The sequence below is a fragment of the Octodon degus genome, unplaced genomic scaffold, assembly GCF_000260255.1.
Source record: "Octodon degus isolate 3935 unplaced genomic scaffold, OctDeg1.0 scaffold00034, whole genome shotgun sequence".
Lineage (NCBI taxonomy): Eukaryota > Metazoa > Chordata > Mammalia > Rodentia > Octodontidae > Octodon > Octodon degus.
The window spans coordinates 9,261,561-9,280,881 of NW_004524610.1; positions in this window are offsets into that span (position 1 = coordinate 9,261,561).

Consider the following 19,321-nt stretch of genomic DNA (forward strand, 5'->3'; position numbering starts at 1 on the left):
GCCATACGCTTTTGACTCAGACCCGTGCCCTCGGGACTGAGACCCATGCAACTATGAGCGAAATAAACCTTTCTGCCTTGGAACTGTGGGTGTGGGTTGGTTTATCCCAGCAGTGGGAAAGCTGGCTAACACATGTCTCGGTCAGCACTACCCGTGAGGGTCCAGGTAGGATAAGCTTGTTAAGGTCCTCGTCAGTTTCTACTTGTTACAGTTTGTGTCTAGTTGTCCCTGCAAAGCCTCATGCAGTCATAGGGCGGACTTCTAGAATCTGGGATTAATTCACGATCCAGTGCAGGGATTCTGGTGTGAGCGCTCCATCTGCCTGGGGTAGACCACCTCAGTGCAGCGTAAGGCAGAGGGGCTTGCTCTCTGCCTCTGTCTCTGCTTCCACTGCTGCCCCGCTGCTTCTCCTCTGCTCTTTGCTGTCTCCACCACCATGAACTGCTGCCCTCTGCCATGTGCCGCTGTGCCTTGGAGCTCGGTGAGTACGGACTGAAACCTCCACAAACTGCGAGCTAAATAAGCCTTTTTTTCTTAATTCTGGGTGTCGGGTTTTTTGCCCTGGAAAGGAAAGAAAAGTAACCAAAACAACCAACCATCAAAATGAAATAGTCCATCATCAAATTAGTTGTTCAGGTTGCCAGACATAAATGTGCAAGATTGGATTAAACAAAGCAAAGCAAAGCAAAACAAAACAAAATAAAACAAAACAATGATATAAGATGTAAGAAATTAAAAAAAAATAAGAATAAAAAAAAATTTTTAAGCCTTAACTGCTCCTTTGAGAAGGCCAGCAGAAATTGGCCGTACAATTATCCAAACCATTCTGCATTATTATTGAAGTCCTAGTACTTTATTTAGTGAAATTTTGAATCATTTCTGATGTTATTTTTTCTATCACTATTTTGCATTTTTTAAATAAATGAAGTAGGCCAGCAATACAGCTAGTAGAGGAAGGATAGTATGGGCAAACCAGATCTTCTGGGTAGTGCTGGACACAGGGCTACATTCACACTGAGGAATAACAGTTACAGTTAGAACACAATGTGGGTGGCTGATACCGCCTCAGGAGAGCAACCAGCTCACAATCAACACAAGTGTCAGTTCTCCAGAATAAACTTATAAACTTATTCTTTCTTTTCCTTCCTTCCTTCCTTCCTTCCTTCCTTCCTTCCTTCCTTCCTTCCTTCCTTCCTTCCTTCCTTCTCTCTCCCTCCCTCTCCCCCTTTTTTTCCTTCTTTCACGTTTATAGTTTTTTATCTCTTTTGTTTTAAGACAGGGCCTCACTTTCCAGTTCAGGATGGTCGCAAACTCACTATGTAGCACAGGCTGGTTTTTAGCTCACAAGGATCCTCCTGCCTCAGCCTCCTGAGTGCCAGGATTACAGAGGTACTGCCACATTCTGCCACCACTATCCTTCATTGTAAATCTATACGAATAAAAAATTTGGAAAGAATAATAAGTAGAGGAAATGGCAGGTGGGTGGTGAGTGAAAACTGGAGTATGCTTGCTACATGGGCCACTATCCTTACTCTCCCTGGTGTGTGCAGGACCAGCACAGGCAGAAGAGTGGATAAACATGTGACCTTTTCACGTAGCACCTCTACTTTAAAATTAAAGTCCACAGACCAGAAGATGAAAGGTAAGGGTGCTTTAAGTTTGGCTAACGTCAAAGAAGGCAGCAACCCTCTGATCCTTTCTTTTTCCAAGGGGTTGAAACTATTCCAAGTACACAGTCAGTGTTATAAAATATTAACTATTCATGTTTTGTTTCATTTTTAATCAAGTAATTTATGCACATAGTTAGTATCAAAAGGGTATTTTAAACCCAGTGGTCTCTGCATCATCTTCCTGCAGCCTGCTCACCAGAGTCGGTAGACCTTCCACTCAGACCCTCAGGTATCAGCTATAATTTGTCTGTTCCTTATAACCTAATAACATGGACACTCTTCCTTTCTTTCACTTCTCCATCTTACTATCTTGAGGAAGTTTCTTATTGTCTTAAATGTGATATAAATAGCTTTCATACCAGCCTCACTCACTGGGGCTTTCAGCAGCTACTAACAATATAATTTCATTGTTACAAATCTGCAAATATTTTACCAGTTAGGAAAGAAGTGTACTATTTTGCATTTGCTCCCCTTTACAATCTATTTCCTCTGAAGTCAATAATTATTTCAGTATTTTTACTCACATATTTTTCTTCTATTCCCAAAATACTGACCAACACTATCATTACCCTGTAGCACTGAATGTTGCTCTGGACAGATAAGGTCATCTTGATCACATTCATAGAAAACACAATTTTCTCTTTGAAATTAGCAACACTCTCTTTGTCATGAGTGTGATGATTTTCATAATAATATGCATAATGATATCCATTTGTGTGGCCTTGCCTCTTCGTGCATTCTCCATGGCAAGCCATTACGAACCAGATAACCACTTCTGCCCCTACCCACTTACAGTTATGGTTATCGTTAAGGATTAGGAATTAAGGCTAGGATTAGCTGTTAGGGTTGTGGTTAGGGTTAAGTAAAACAGAGGCCACATCCTGGGTCAAGTAGCAAAACAGAAGCTCACCCTTGAGCCCAGTAGTAATACTTATAAAGGGTTGATCTGCTCCTGTACACTGTAAAAGCTAGTTAGTTAAGAAGCAAAGTGGTAGAGAAAAGACCTTTTCACAGTGAGACTTATCTTAACAATTATTTTAGCTACTAAAAGCCCCAATGAAGAGTTTATGTAGATATCTTGAGGGAGTACATTTTTAGCCACGGATGCATGGGTGGCTCGGCAGTCATTAATCTTGCAGGTGTCCTTCTCTTTGGTACTTGTGCTGCTGTTTTCTGGTGGTCATGAGTTGCTCTGTATTCTAGAAATCTAAAGAAAGATTACTGATTAGGAGGTCTTATGATCACGAGGTTTTTTTCTTCCTTTTCCAGGAATAGTTGGCTATAGCAGTGAATATATTAGTCATTTAGCTATGGTGTTTTTTTTTTTTTTGAACTCCTAGTGGTGGGGACTAGAAAGGAAACAAGAAGTAAATTTTCAAAGGGCAACATGCAAACCATTAGGCATCTTCAGTATCACAGAGAATACTGGGGCCCTGATTACATTCCCTCTCACTCCTAAAGAGGTAGTTTTGTGTCAGCAGAGAAAACCCAAGAAGCCCTCAGCTCCTACCACTCCCTCTCCATGTACCCTGTTTTCACAAGAGAAGTGCCATTTGGAGAGCAGGGCACTGTTGTCCACACCCCGGTTGCAGAGAGTGGCCCTGCAGAGATTTTGCCATCGAGGGGGTGGGGTGCCAGGAGGAGGCAGGCTGCTACGGCATCTGCTTTTAATCTCCCGGAAAAGAGACTGAAATCCTAAGCTTTCCCTAGACAGGCTGGCTTCCTTTCCACATAGTGAAGTTCATTTCAGCATGAAGGAGTTCAGACCTAAAGGTGGTCTGAAAGGCAATGGAGGTTAAGGTGAAACTTGACTGCAAGGAGACTCCTAGCTGCAGCAAGGGCTGCTTAAACTCAGGAGTTGGTTCCCAAGTCAGAACAGACATCAAACACAGACCTTTGAAATATTCAGTCCCTGGATCCTGCATTTGGTGAGTGGCATCTGTAGAGCATTTTATGCCAAAAGCTGTTGTGGAAAACAATAAAACCTGAGTGGGCCAGGAAAAAGAGGAATTCTGGGTGAAAATGTCACTCCTGCGTGACTGTGAACATCCTGCATGCTATACTTCACTGAAAAACACCTTCAGAGTGTCTATTGTGTGTGCGACTGTGCTCATGTGTGCATGTGTGTGTATGTGTGTGTGTGTGTGTGTGCGTGAGCGTGTGCACGCGTGTGTGCATGCTGGAGAAAGCATAGCTTCAAAAATTATCTACCTGGTCACTACACAAATAAATTTTGTCATTTAAGTAGATAATATCATAACAAATAAGAATCTCAAAACTAAACAAAATTCACAAGAATAGAGGAAGGTAGAGAAGCATATTTAGTAAGCAAGAGTTGGGAGCTTCAAAAATATAGCATACAGCTACAACTTTGAATGTTATTTTAGCTTAAACTAAGAAATACGATATGTAACAGTTCCTTCATGAGACAGAAAAAGAAATTAATATCATGATCCCATTGAATAAAATACATAATCCATAGCATGCGTTTCTATTTAAGATTTTAAAATAGTGCAGTTTCAAACAAAGGCACAGACATGATGTATCATAGGCATTTCTACATGAGGAGTACTTAGAATATTCTCGAACTGTAGCTGATATCAGAGGGAAATGTTTTCTTTCCATGCTTTAGGTTGGGAAGTCTAGCACAGCCAGAGTGAGACAGCCCACTTCGCTTCCCTGTGTCTCATTTTCTCTCCCTTCCACTGGTTCTCTTAGAAGGAATACGGGTTAGCAATGTCTTTTTGGTGTGAGAAGGAAGTTATATTTATTCTGCTGGGTCACTCTCTCCTTCATTCCTTTCTCTCCAGATCTGCCTGCCTCAGAAAAACATGGCCACGTGTGCTTTCCCTGTTGGTGGAACAGGCTCTGTTCTTGTCAGACGCGCAGGTCAGGGAAATGTCACATGTGGCTGATCTGAAGCAAGTGGCTTCCGCATCTCCTGTCCACTTTCTGTGTTTGTCTTTCATTTGGTTCTGAGCTGAGAAAGGGAAGGGTTATTGCTTGTTGGGCTCTCCAGAATCCTAGAGATTGAAAAACAACACTGCCTGTTATTTAGTATCTTAAGCCGGATGACTTGGCATCCTCAGAGGGTAGGACTTTCTCTATATCCTAGTTGCCAATACTAGAAAGACAAGAGACTCTCCTTCTTTATTAAGGCCAACAGAAGAACAAATGGGACTACCATATACCCCTGGGTAAGACTGTGAGGAGAGCTAATGTGCTGACAGCTAGGGCTCCCTGGTCGTCAGTTCTATTTGCTCCTCTTAGTTCATCAAGCCCGGTACCACTTGTGTCAGTGTTCACTGTGGCACCCCTGACACGGCTCTCTCTGCCCGAGATGTCTTAATACATTTCTTTAAGAAAGAAAAGGTGAGTTTTCACTGAACCTTTGATACAGAACACTTTCACAGATGGGGTGCATTAGAGGACTACAAAAAGCTCTTTAAAGCTCAATGTTCATATTTGGAAGTTTTTCGGAAGCATATCTCTTATGAGCCTATATTATTGGGAGCCCTTGTTTCAGACTCTTGGAAAGGAGTATTTTTCTCTGAAGATATTTAAAGAAACAATTGAGCAGGCCTGGGAGATGGCTCAGTGGAATAAGCGCTTTCCTGGCAAGTGCAAGGGCCTGAGTTCAATCCCTGGTTCTGAAAAAAAAAAGAAAGGAAGAAAGAATTGAGCAGAGTGTTTTGGGCCCACTTGCTCATGGTGGCCTGGCTTTGTGCACCAAGAGCAGACCCGAAGCCTCTGTGTGCATTCCACTTGATGTTGCATGTGTCATCACACACTAACCATTAGAACGCTCTTTAAATCAAGAGAAAACATTCTCTCAGGCTTTCACAGAGAGCAAATTGGTCAAGCAATGGCCGTAACTCAGCCACATGGCTGACACTGACAAAGGATCCACAAACTGCAGTACAGGGTTTCAGGGTAAATCCTGAGGGGATCTGACTGACCTTGACAGATACAAAAGTTACATTTCTTGTTATATAGGTCTTGCTTTATCTTGGTCTTAACCATCCAGCAGAAAAGTATAAAAACGAAGTATAAAAAGTAAAGCCATATTAATATGCTGAGCTGTAAAAGGCTCAAGTCATCAACTTCTGACATTGCCAGTCTTATGGAAAATCCACCACTATTATGGACTGGTGGACTATATTGGAATATTTTGCTGAATTCACACACCTACAATATTTAAATGATAATGGAATACCCTTCTCTGAAAAAACTAAACAAAAAAGGGGGATACAAATGAAGGACCATTTTGTACCTGTATATTCAAAATAGGACAAATATACAGCTACTTTCTTTTAATTCAATGAATAGAAAGATTTGTACTAATATCCTGTTTGTGGACAGGATATCATGTTTGCATGTTGTACTATCGATAACTACTAAGAAGACAACAATATGCAATGTATTAATTATTGAAACTGTCCTATTAATCGGTTTTGAAACTGTCCCACTAATCAGTTTTGAAACTGTCCCATTACTATTTGTTTCTAAATAAAATCATTAAAAAATAATGCATAAAATTGTGCTCTGCTTCAAATTACTTTTTCACAAGGGACAGCTGCAGAGGACATTTGTACCCAGCACTTGTCTTAGAACAGTGAGGAGAATTACAAGAGTTAAGAAGCAGCGAAAGCCACTCACTGGTAAGACAGTGCTTTCCAGACTCTGGTAAAGACCGTTGTTCCACTTCAGGCATTTAAAAATTTTCCCCTTTTAAATATTGTTTTACATCTTGTTGTATGATTTTCCTGTATTTTTTAAGAGAGAATAAAAAATAGCAAAAATATCAAAAACAATACAGAATTTCACTAAATAAAATAATGGGAATTCAACAATGTCGGTTGTTATATTGCGTAATGTTATCTTCAAATCAGTTGCTTTGGTTGTCAGATATACACATGAAAAATTGGTTAAAAAAAGTTATAAGAAGTTAAAAAGGAGAAGGAAAAAAAATTTAAGCATTAACCGCACGTTTCAATAGAACAGCAGAAATGAGTAATACAATTATCCAAGGTAGCCTGTACATACATACGAATTTGCTTTTCCCTTCCTTGTTTCCTTCTTTTCTCCTTTCCCTTATCCAGTTGTTCCTTCTCTTTGAACCGATTCCTTCCCTTTTTCAGTATGTATTGTATGTTTCAAATTTTATTTACTCAGGTTCTTATATAGGGAGACAATACGATGTTTCCACATGCAGGCCTGATTTACTTCCCTTATGAGTATGGTCTCTAGTTGCACTCATTTCCTACAAAAATCTCCAGTCTATCTTTTTTATAGCTGAGTAGTATTTCATTATATAAAAACACAATATCTTTACCATCCATTTGTCAGTTGATGGGCACTTGGGTTGTTTCCAAGACTTAGGAATACTATCACTTAGTGGTAGAGTGAGTGTTCAGCCTGTCCTAATCCTGGATTCAGTTCCTAGCATCAAAATATAAAATTTTAAGGGCTGGCCAAATAGCTCAGTGGATTAAAGCACCTGCAAGCAGGCGCGGGGGCCTGGGGTTTCAATCTCTGGGCCTGCAGTGCTGGCCCCATCCCGGGGGCGTGCTGAAGTGGCATTTGAGACTGGGCGTGCTGGCGTGTGCCTGTAATCTCAGCTCTTGGGAGGCTGTAAACAGGCAGGTTACTATAAGTCTGATTTAGTAGTGAGACCCTGAGCACCATGTAAACTAAATATATAATGAAATTTAAAATGTGTACTAACACAAGCCCAAATCAATTTTCATTAAGTTCAGCAGATAAAACTGTTCTATCAAATTGTATAAACAATTCTGATGTTCCACTCGGGTTCTGTGCTTCCGTCATCACAGGAGGGGCCACCTTCAAAGCACCTCTGAAGTAGGAGCCTAGCGTCCTTCTGTCTCACCTGTGCCTTTGCCTTGGTGACAGCACACAGTGGTGCTCCCTGCTGAACTTCTGCCCTTTGTGTTTTTGCCTTTGTAGCACCTCAGCATGGGCTCTTTTTATATTCGACATTATGTTCAAAGTCTTCTCTCTCTCATAATTCTGAGCCTTTCTCACCAACTTTCAAGGGAAAAACAGCCCTGCTCCCCTTCTTTCCCTTGATGGTCAACTGAGCACCCCTGACGTCAAGCTGGCCTGGCAGCCACATCCACCACAGCCCTTCTGCCCTTGCTCTCCTCTTCCGCTCCACATGTCCCTACCTTTCCCTAGCTCCTTTTCTTCCTTCATCTCTCCTTCTCTCTTCCTGTCTCCATCATACCGCACATCTGTCATTCCAGCACTCTGGGAGGCTAAGGCCGGAGGACTATAAGTTTGAGACCAACCTGGGCAAATTAGGAATTCAGAGAAATCTCATCTCAGAATTTAGAAAACAAGAGTCAGGAACGTAGCTCAATGCAGATCCTCTGCGTTTAATTCACGGCACCACACAATGAACAGAGTATTAATGTCTGCTGTGTCCCAGGAGGTAGAGCTCCCCTAAGAAAGGAGACACCAGGCCTAGGCGCTGTCCCTGTGTGCCCAGTATCTACTCACGGAGCACATAATTCATGTTTTAGCAGCAGGGTAAATTCTATAAAGAAGTAGAGGCTACAATAACAGGGTTTATCCACATGCTCAGACCTGCTAGTTTGCATGATTCTAGAGAGTACACAACAGCACAATTACAGGTAACAAAAGATTACAACCTTCTTTTAATTTAATTTTATTTTTTTTACAACCTTCTTTTAAAGAGACAAATTATATCTGATATGTAAATCCTTAAAATGAGACTTTGTTTATAATGACACTAAGGTTAAAAGTCTGAAGTGAATGATTTATTAAAATAATTCCATTTGGTTAAATGCACTAAGGACTTAAAACAATAATTATCAAGGAACATCTCTCTATCCAATGGATTTTAAAAAATCAAATTACAAACTGGATTCATATTCATAAATATTAAGACATTTCCTCACTTTTTAAAGAGATAAGTCAATATCTGCAACTGTTCCAGTTTCAGTAACATGATCTCCCCAATAAAGCCATCATTTATTAAGTACACCATTCTTGGCTTTATAGATAATTTCAGTGATTAAACATAGTGCCAATATTTTTGGCTTTCAGAACTTAGGTTGCTTGTCTGAAAGTTTGGTAATCTTGTCTTCAGAATCATTCTCGAATCAATAAAATATCAACTCAACTTTTGCTAATTCATTCTGATAAGAAAAGCAAAGATCACTTTGGTCACATGTGAAACAAACATCCTGCATCATGCAGTTTCCTACTTACATGCTCATCAGTGATTCCTGCTCCTAATTTGCTTCTGAACAAGTAATAAGAACAAGTAATAAAAAGTCTCGGCATGGACTGAATACTGGTCCTCTCCTGGCCCCAGTCATACGTCGTAGTCCTAAATCACATGTCATATGGGAAGCTGGGCCTTTGGGAAGTGACTGTTTAGGACATGTGGTTACAGGCCCATGAGGGAATTGGTGCCCTTGCAAGAGAAGAGAGGACAGAGCTTCCTTTTCCTTCTGTGGTGACACAGCAAGATGATGCCTTCTAGAAGCCAGGAACAAAGCCCTCCCCAGGGGTTGACTTGGTCAGGACCTTGACCTGGGACTGCCAGCCCCCAGAACTTCGAGAGATGAATCTCTCTGTTGTTCCACCCATAGAATTTTTCTATGTCAGCTGTAAGATGACTGAGTCGACAGTCTACAAGAATGAGGAGCATTATCTGTAAGTTTGCTGATGCCTTTAATAAACGTTTTGTAGCACAAATGAAAAAAAAATAAAACTTTGCTATTGAAAAGGAGCAAACGGAGTAACTTCTTTTGGTTACATGAAGTAGGTAGAGGGAAGACAACAAGTACCACAGAATGATGAAGATGAAAATTATGAGGGATTCCCTGCTTCTGGCTAAGTGCAGAATTGATAAATACACACATCACCTGAGGCACTGTATCAAGGTAATAGAAAATGTATATTTATTCAAAAGTTTAACAACTGTGATTAGTAAGGGATCATCACATAGCATAAGTTCAGCATCTTTGAACCTCTATTTGTGTATGTATTTTTGTTGTACTCTGTATTTACATTTGCAAAAATGTATCTGTATATGTGTTTATGACTCATGCTTAAGAAATATTTTGAAGTGTTACTTAAGTTTTAAGAATGGTATTAAATAGTTAAAGGTCAAATTTTCTGATAATTCAGATTAATGTAATTTTAGATTTTTAGAAAATTATTTTTTGATCTAGAATTACTTTTGAAAAGTAATAGTAGGCTTTACTGCAGAAGCCGGGAAAGTAGGCTACTAGGAACAACCAAGCAAAGCTGGCTTCTTCACTTGCATCTGCGCTGACAGGTAGCACAGCAAACACCTCACCCTCCATGAGTTCAATTTATCCTGTAGTCAGTTTTATGAAAATACTATCCTGAGGACAAAATTTTAGGGAAAAAAACATTCTTCTATTTTGTTGGTGGGAATATAAACTAGTACTACCACTATGAAAATCAGTATTCAGATTCCTCAAAATTTTAAAAAGAGAAATTCCATTTGACCCAACTATACCTTCTTCTGGGAACCTTCCTGAAAGAGTTAAGGTTCTCCTATTCAGTGTGTTATACTATGCATCAGATGTGCATGTATACCCACCCTCATAGGGCCTCAATGCATAATAGCTAAATCTTGGAAGGGGCCTGTCTGCCCATCAACAGTTGAATGGACAAAGTCGGTGCAGTATATCTTCACAGTGGAATACTGCTCTGTCACAAAGAAGAAGAGATTTGAGTTATCTGTGGCAGCATAGAGGGATCTCTAGATCACAATACCGAGGGCAATGAATCAGCTATAAATACATAAGTTTAGGTATAGCATAGTTTCTCTAACATGGAAGGGCAGGGGAAAAATGTAAAGAGCAGAAAAAAGAGCAGGTGGAAAACTGGGTAGGTGATGCTGTGGAGATGGGAAGCACATCTGAACTGGGGAGGAAGGGAGCAGAAGTGATCAAGACACAACGTGTGTGCATGCCACTTTGCCAGGATGAAATGTGTATGCTCCAGTTCTCCAATGTGCAATATGTGTGTGTACCAATTTCCCAAGGTGCAATGTGTGTGTGTACCAATTTCCCAAGATGCAATGTGTGTGTACCAATTCCTAAAGATGAATGGAATTTTGATGCATTACAAATGTAATAATAAAAAGAAAAAATCTATTAATATTTACAGGACTGCTTTATGTAAGTAATATAGCTTAACATTTATATCACTTATTCAGTAATAGTAAATTCATAAAAATGATTACATTTATGTATCCATTGGCACAACTCAGAAAAGTGTCAAGAAAGCCTGGATGAATAGAGAATCTTCACATGTAAAGAAGTACATTTTCCATCATGAGCTTGGTATCCTATTGCTAATTAGGTAGGAAGGATCCTCAAATTAAATCTAAGAATTTACTTCTACATTATAAGGTCAGTGTGTGAGTGTAACTTTAACTATTCCATCATCAGTTCCTCTACAAACAGAATGTGATGAAAATGGTGAAAACATATGACAAACTTATATTTTTAATAAGGAACTAAATTTAGAGTTGCATTATTTGAAACCAAACTGTCTACTATAGTACAAACGTTTCCAGTCTCCCTGCATTTACTTGGCTTCGTCTCCAGTCTCTGAGTTCCATGTGCCATACACCTTCCTCTTTCATTCATCTCTTCCGCCTCCCTTTCTCACCTAAATAGCCTGTAACAAATCGAATTGTGCTTGAAATGTGTGGAACCACTTCCTCATACGCCTGCTCACAGAGCGGCTCACAACTTGGGCTGACACAGAGCCGGGCCGTGAGTGCAGAGGGACACTGCAGCCTTCATAGGTGTCCCCTCCAGCAGAGCTCAGAAGAACGCAGCTTTCTGTTCTTCAGAGAAATGGAAGTGGCTCTTCCTGCAGAGCACGTCAGAGTCCTCGCAGATTCCTACAGACACGGAGAGACTGCGCCCGCCGGACTGAGCCTGGCTTCGCCACGCTGCTGCGCCTAGCCAAAGCCACGGGCACATCTGGTCAGCAATCGCAGTCCATGAACCCTGCAAAACTGTAGACGTGGCCTGGTGAACAGAAGGACCCTTTGTATTTGACACTATGTTGTCCAGGCTCTTGCTGTCCCCTCCGGAGAGGCCCTTCACCCTGCTCTGTAAACAGAGAAGGAAGTCAGGAGCGAGCTCTCGCAGGCAGGTGGCTGCAGCCCCCTCCCTGACTCGCTTCAGCCGCAGCGCACGCAGGCGTCATGGTCAGTGGGTATCTTGCAGCTTCAAAGGTGAGTCCACTGCTCAAAGGAAGACATTGCAATGACCCAAGATTCCTGGCAGATTTTATTTCAGTGGCTGGAAAGTGCTCAAAAGCCTCAAAAGCCCTCCAGCTGCCCGCAGAGCCTGTGAGTCGCACGCAGCGGGTCTCCCCACAAAGCCCTAGAAGGCTGCGGGCACGCCGACCCAGCCCAGTCTAGCATCTTGATTTCAGGAGAACAGATGTTATCTGCAAGCAATTAACATACTTGTCATCACCAGTGAGGCAACTCGGATTCTTCAGGTTGTTGTGTTTTTACAAATTTTTGATGTGACCTACAGAAAAGTGCTGTGTAGTAAGCAAAATCTCACATTGCTCTGAAGACAGCGCCTGATAATAAAGTGGCATTTGTCCATTTTTAATATTTTTTCAAATGTTTACAAGGAGGCATTACAGTAGTTTTTAGAAAACTATTAGGAAATAAATGTCTGCAGTAATGTAAATGTGAATACTAGTTGCTTGTTCAATTAAAGCAGTAATTATCTGTGATTATTGTGTATCTTTACATTGATTGGTAGAATTTGACGTTTGATATGCATTTAATTTTGCAGTTATTTAATTTTATAGTTACTTATCTACAATAATGAAATTTGATAATATGTATACAAATATCAAATAGTAAAATATTGATCAAATACATCCTCTGTGCTTAGTACAAATTGGAAAAGGTTGGCAATATTCCATTTTCTTACCAACTAACTCTATACTATAACATCTCTAAGTTATCTATCCTCACTAAATTCCTAGGTTTTACTGTACATTCATAATCATAAACTTTTAAAATTATTGACAACTGAAAAACCTGGTTTCAACCTCTAATCACAAACATCTCTACAGAGGTTAGAGATTTGTTTTTTCTTGTCAGATTCCTTTTACACTGAGAAAATTGGTATAATCTTTTTTATTTTTAGTTTTTATTTTTTTTTGTCAGAACCAGGGGTTGAACTCAAGCCCTTGCACTTGCCAGGGAAATGCTTATTCCACTGAGCCATCTCCCCGGCCTAATTTTTTTTTTTTTTTTTCATTTATGTATTTGGACTTGTAGTGATCCTCCTGTTTTCAGCCTCCCCAGAGCTGGATTTCCAGGTGTGAGACACCAGGCCCACACTCCTTTGCTGGCTCAGTGTGCCCCCTGGGGGGGGCATGGGCTGGCACAGCATGCCAGACCGGGAATTGAACCCTGGTCCTTGTGTTTGCCAAAGCAGGTACTTAGTCTGCTGAGCTATCTTGCCAGCCCTAAGAAATTGGTACAACCTTAAGGCAGTGTTTCTGCTCTAATGAAAGCCAAGCTGATTTGAAAACAAAAAACTAAATTATGTAAGCAAATGCTATGTTTGGTATATTCAGGGGATTGTGGTCTTGTATGTGAAGTGACAGATGGCTCTAAGTGGCTACTGAGAAAGCAAAAAGGATCAGTGGGCAGACTGGGCTCAAGTGTGACATTCTAGGTTACTGTCAACTATCTTTACCTTACCAACTGCCAACTCTTCTTTTAAAATGTATTCAGTACAGTGTCTATAGCGTCTACAGGGTGTCATTACATAGGGCAGACTCATAGTGATCCTCCTGGTTTTGGCCTCCCAAGAGCTGGGATTACTGGGGTGTACCACCACGCCCAGTCTCAGTCGCCCTCTCAGCATGCCCCGGGGGTGGGGCCGGCACCGCATGCCGGGGAATGATACCCCAGTCCCTGTGTGCTTTAATCTGCTGAGCTATCTGGCTGGCCCTTAACTGCCAACCTTTAAAACTGGCAATTTTAGATTCTTACCTGAAAAAGCGATTTATTTTTTTCACCTAGAAATTACTTAAATAATTTTACTTAGAAAAATGACTTGAGTTTTCACTTTACCTGATTGATTGGGTTTTTTTGGTACTGGGAACTGAACTCAGGACCTTGTCAGGCAGGTGCTGTGCCACTGAGCTATCTCCTCGGCTACCTGACTTATTGTGCGCGTTAGTTAAGATAGCATGTGAAAATACTTCATAAATTATGATATATTATATAAGCTAAAATAATAGTTGAGTTATATAATACCCATCATGTACCCTCAGTAAATACTTGATGGAAGGTGTTAGCACCTTTAGTAGCTGAGCCAACTATGGCGCCTTGCTGTATTTTGTAAGTTCTCTCCAAAGGGAAGCTTTTAATCAGTCCGGCTTTAATACTAGGCAGCTTGGCTGTTCACTTGACCACTGATGAGTCCTTTAGCAACCACACAGATCCTCAGGTGCTGTCTATCGCTCTGTCCTCTTCATCCCTCCTTGTGTCCTCCTCTGTCCTCTTCATGTCTCTCCACGTTCTGTCACAACCTTGCATTAACTCAGTCTAGTGCAAAAGTCACCTTACCTTTTTACATTTTAAAATCAATGTTTGGTTTTTTCCAGTAACATCAGAGTTCTCTGCAGATTTCTCTTTCATGCTTGTCCTTTCATCCACTGTGAAGCTATAATGTGAAAAATAAACTCTTAAATACTTGCTAATATGAATGTGTTTGCATCTTTAAGGTCAGAACCTGAATACTGTGGGTAAGCTTTTGTCCAGTTGAGCACTTTTACCCAAGTGAAGTCCTGTTGATTGTGAGAGCCACTTTGTCACCCCTTTCTTGGCCAATCCTTGAGTAAGAAAGGCCATGTGAAGCTGCATTATAAATAAATAATATGTACTTTTAAAATATCATCTTAATCTTCATTCCAATTAAAACTTATGGTTTGTTTTTATATTTATTGATTTGCTCAGTAAATATCTCTGAACAAGCTTCCATATCATAGTAGAAACACACTGGATGAAGCAATGGAGAAGCCAAGGCACATACTCTCTGTTCTAAGAGTCTGATTCTCTTTGGCAAGATACTCAAGGCAGTAAAACCATAAAACCAAATAATGAAATAATTTTAGGTAGTCCCATCCAAGAGACACATCTCTGTTTGGGGGTAGAAGCCAGAAGGTACGGGAAGGCACTTTGGACAGAGTCTGAAATTGGCAGTTGGAGCTACGATGTAGCTATGGTTCAGATCCAGGTCATCCCCAAAGCTCCCACATGTTCACAGGTGGGGCTTTGAGGAGCTAACTAGCTCATGGGGCACTCTACTCATCAAGGGCTCTATCTGTAGTAGATAAATCAGTGAATGAGCTCAGCAGCTGTGTATGCAGCTCAGTGGGGTGGCTAGAAATGGCTCACTGAGGAAGGACCTAGGCGGACGCATCAGCTCCCTGGTGCCTCCTCTCTCTCCCTGTGTCCTGGCCACAATCTGATGTGAATCACTTCTCTCCAAGAGATCCTCCCATGACGCTCTTTCTGTCTTGGAAGCAGCAGACTACTGTCTCTCCTCCCTTCCGTGGGCATTGGCTAGTGTGTCTCTGTGACAGGAAAATGTCCAAGACAAGTAAGAAGGGCGAGAAGAAGCCTTGTCAGACCAAGATTAAAGAGTTAAGCATCCTCAAAAGCCACAGGCAGGCAACTTGGTGCCCTGTACCCATTTACAGTTGGGTGGGGCAGAGAGGGGCAGAAGGCAGAAGTCATGCATGTTAGCCAGCTGTTGTGAGCTTGCCATCAGCATCTATGATGCCAATTAGCTGCTTTGCACAAATCATCCCCGTGACTCCCCACAATGACATTATGATACAAATGTCACTCTCATCACTTTATGGGTAATTCTTGGAGAGATTGAGTTGGTAGGGTCTTAGCCTAAAGTGATTTATAAGAGGTAATAAATCAGTCTTCCTTTAATTACAAGAGGCCATCCAAAAATTTTGGACACTTCAGGATCTCTTTTTATAAGGACATTGCTACTGCTAGGAGGCACTGGATTGTCGATTTGATCTGCCTCAGAGTGGGGCAGCTGACTAGGAGAGCATACTTCTGGGTGTTTAGGGATAGGGCAGGAAGGTGTGACTTGAGTTCTATACTTGGTTTCTTATGCCCATTTCTCTGTTCTGTCCTCTTGCTCCACATCTGGGTGTCATGAGCTAAGCATCTCTGCTTCACTAGGCTTTTCTGCCATGATGTTCCTACCTTGGGGCTGGCCAACCATGAAGTAAATCCCCTGAAACTATGGGCTACATTAAATCTCTCCTTATGCTATACATGGTGAGTACTGAGTCCCACAGAAGAGAAAGTGGCTGATACAGGCACTAATCCCATCAGTGATGCCTATGTTCTTTGTGATCTAATCACCTTTCAGATGTCCCATCTCCTAACACCAATGCATGGTAATTAGGGTTCAACCTATGAGTTTTGGGGTGCACACAATATTCAGACCATACCCCTGAAGAAGATGGACAGAGGTGTTATAGGCAGAGAGATCAGACAGGAGTCCAACAAAGCAAAAGAAAGGGACTGTCTCAGTTATTTTTCTGTCATTGCTGGGACAAAATAAACAACACCCAACATTAATGAAGGAAAGGTTTATTTAGCTCGCAGTTAGTGGAAGTTTCAGTCCATACTTGGCTGGCTCTAAGGCAGGGTGGCGGATGGCAGCAGGCAGCAGTTCATGGTGGAGGAAGATAGCAAAGAGCCAAAAGGGAGGAGCAGGAGCTAGCAAGCCCCTCTCTCTTCCTCTTATTATATTCAGGCTATTGGCCCCAGGGCAGTTGTAGCACTCACACCCAGAATCCCTGCATTGGACCATGAATTAATCACAAACTCTAGAAGCCTTCCCAAGTGACTGCATGAGACTTTGCGAGGCCAACTAGACACAAACTGTAGCAGGAACTATGAGGACAGGCTCTAGGGTAGCAAAAAAAAATGTGGTCTCTCAAATTCACTGAGCACTGCTCCTCGTGCCCAAGGCTTCCTGCACTTTCTTTCCTTGTGTGATGGGTGCTGTGTTTGGAACTTCCACTCCTCACTGAGTCGATAATCATTAAATAGTAATAGTTTCATTCATTTTGTTGGATCTAACAGACTAAGTGAGATTTTGGATCCTGGAGGAAGTAATGTCCATAAATTAGAATTTGGTCCTTTTTATAGTTAGAATTATTTCCTCCTTCAAGAATTAATTACAAGTAAAAATTCTAATGTTTTCCTCACATGGGCCACATTACGTGTCTTGAAAACCAGAATTTAAAAGAATGATATGGCATAATATTCTATCTAGGAGGAGTTGTAGTTAATTAAATCAGCTCGTTTTTGAAAGGATGAGGAGTCAATCCTAAATTTCAGTACCTTGCTGTATATGCACCCACACCTATTAATCTTTGTGTACAAAGTTTGCTCAGTTTCTCAAAATGACACGTACCTCTATTTTGTAGCAGCATCCTGAGAAAGGGGCAGCAGCCGCGATCAGCGGGATGATGAAGGGGCGTAGCAGCATCGTGGATGGGACTTGAGCCTCCCCACCCGGAAGTGATCAGCTATCTTCTGTTGTCAATCTCCCCAGCTGGAAGTGGTCAGTTATTGTCTGCCATCATTTTGCTGGCCAGGAGTAGTCCTGTGCCAAGTACGAACAAGAAGGAACTGACAAATCTGGGCAGCGGAAGGAATTCATTTGAGCCTCACGTACAGCACTCACTGCTTTGGGAAGAGTCACAAACCTAATAACACTTTCAGTTGATAGCAGACGGATCATATTCTTTTACCCAGTCTGTCCCTTCAGTCTCACTTCTGCTTTTTTTTAGAGTCAGGGAACACAGAATATGACACAACCACTCTAGCACCAGATGTATCTCTGTAGCTCCCATTCACATAGAATATTAAATAAACAGATGCCATTCTTAATTAGAAATCTTGACTTCTTCCTACCTAACATAAAATGGATTAAGTCATTTCCAAATTAGGGATGCTATTCATTGAGTCATCTCCTGGTCTTACTGTAGTGTTCTCCAGGAAGAGTAGGCTTAGAGTTGTTGATTGTCCCAAGGGTACTGTTCACTTGCTGATTGATTTGAAGTGCAATTTCAAGAAATGTGAGAACATCTTCCAATTTTTAAATAGGATGCAGTTGTGCTCTGTTCCCCAAATGATATACTGTGCTGGCTCAGTATCTGTGTGGTGTCATCATTATTGTAATATCGAAAGTTCAGGCAAGTGTTCAGTTGTGTTTTCACTTATTTTGGAAAATTGGATTATATCAATAAACTTACTGGAAAAGAAATATGTCTCAAATATTTAAAAAATATCTTATAAATATGGTTCTCACATTCAGATTGAACATCACTGTAAAATGTTTCTGGAGATGCTTGGAAGCCATCTGCGATGTGCTGTCAAAGGAACTCTTGTGTCAGTTGGGAGGTAGAACTGGAGAAGGATGACTCTGTCATTTTTTAACATGCTCATGCATATCCACAAATCTTTTGTTTCAGAGCCAGACATGTTTGTGGTTGCTTTTTGTTTTCAACCATTAGGCTCTGAGTTTAGGTGTATACTGCCACCTACTCCTCTTTGAAAGAAAAAAAAATGTCCAATTAGATGATAATGAAATTTGAGTGAAGCGAATGACATCCTTTCCAAGTAGTAACCTGCAAGTGATAACTTTGTTAATTATAATAAACTTCTCTCTCTCTCACTCTCTCCCTCTCCTCCCCCCCTTTTTCGCCACCTCTCTCTTTTTTTATTTTTTAGACACAGGGTCTCCCAGTGTGGTACAGACTGGCTTTGAATGTGCTTTGTAGCTCAAGCTGGCCTCTACCTCACAGTAATCCTCCTATCTCAGGCTTATAAGTGCTGGGATTATAGGCATGCATCACCATGCCCAGCAATAAACCATCTTCAGTTAAAAGTTTTATCACCAAATTAGAAAACAGAAAGAGTGAAAAGAGCATAAAACAATGAAAAATCAAGATCTACAAAACACTTATGTGGCTAATTACACTATATTTATTGGTAAGAAGCCTGAATAGCTTTTAAAACATGAGTTCCATGTAATTGCAATAGAAATCCAGGTTGGACTTTTTTTTTTCTGGAAGAAAAGGAACTTTTATTTTTTCTTATTTTTTAAATTCATTTTTTAATATTTTTATTGAGAAACAAATACCAATGAGACAGTTTCACAACAGATTACTAGTACATTTTCAATAATTAATACATTGCATATTGTTGTCTTAGTGGTTATTCATTGTACAAGATGCAGACCTGATATCCTGTGTCAAACACTATTAGAACAAACCTCTCTATTCATTGAATTAAGAGAATGGAGCTGTATATCTATCCTAACTCTTTTGATTATACAGATACAAAATGGTCATTCATTTGTATCCCCCTTTTTTGGTTAGTTTCGTCAGAGAAGGGCATTCCATTGTCATTTAAATACTGTAGGTACATGAATTCAGCAAAAATATCCCAATATAGCAAGTTTGGCTTTTTGAAGATCTTGACATATAGATTTAAAAATGTACGAAGACAT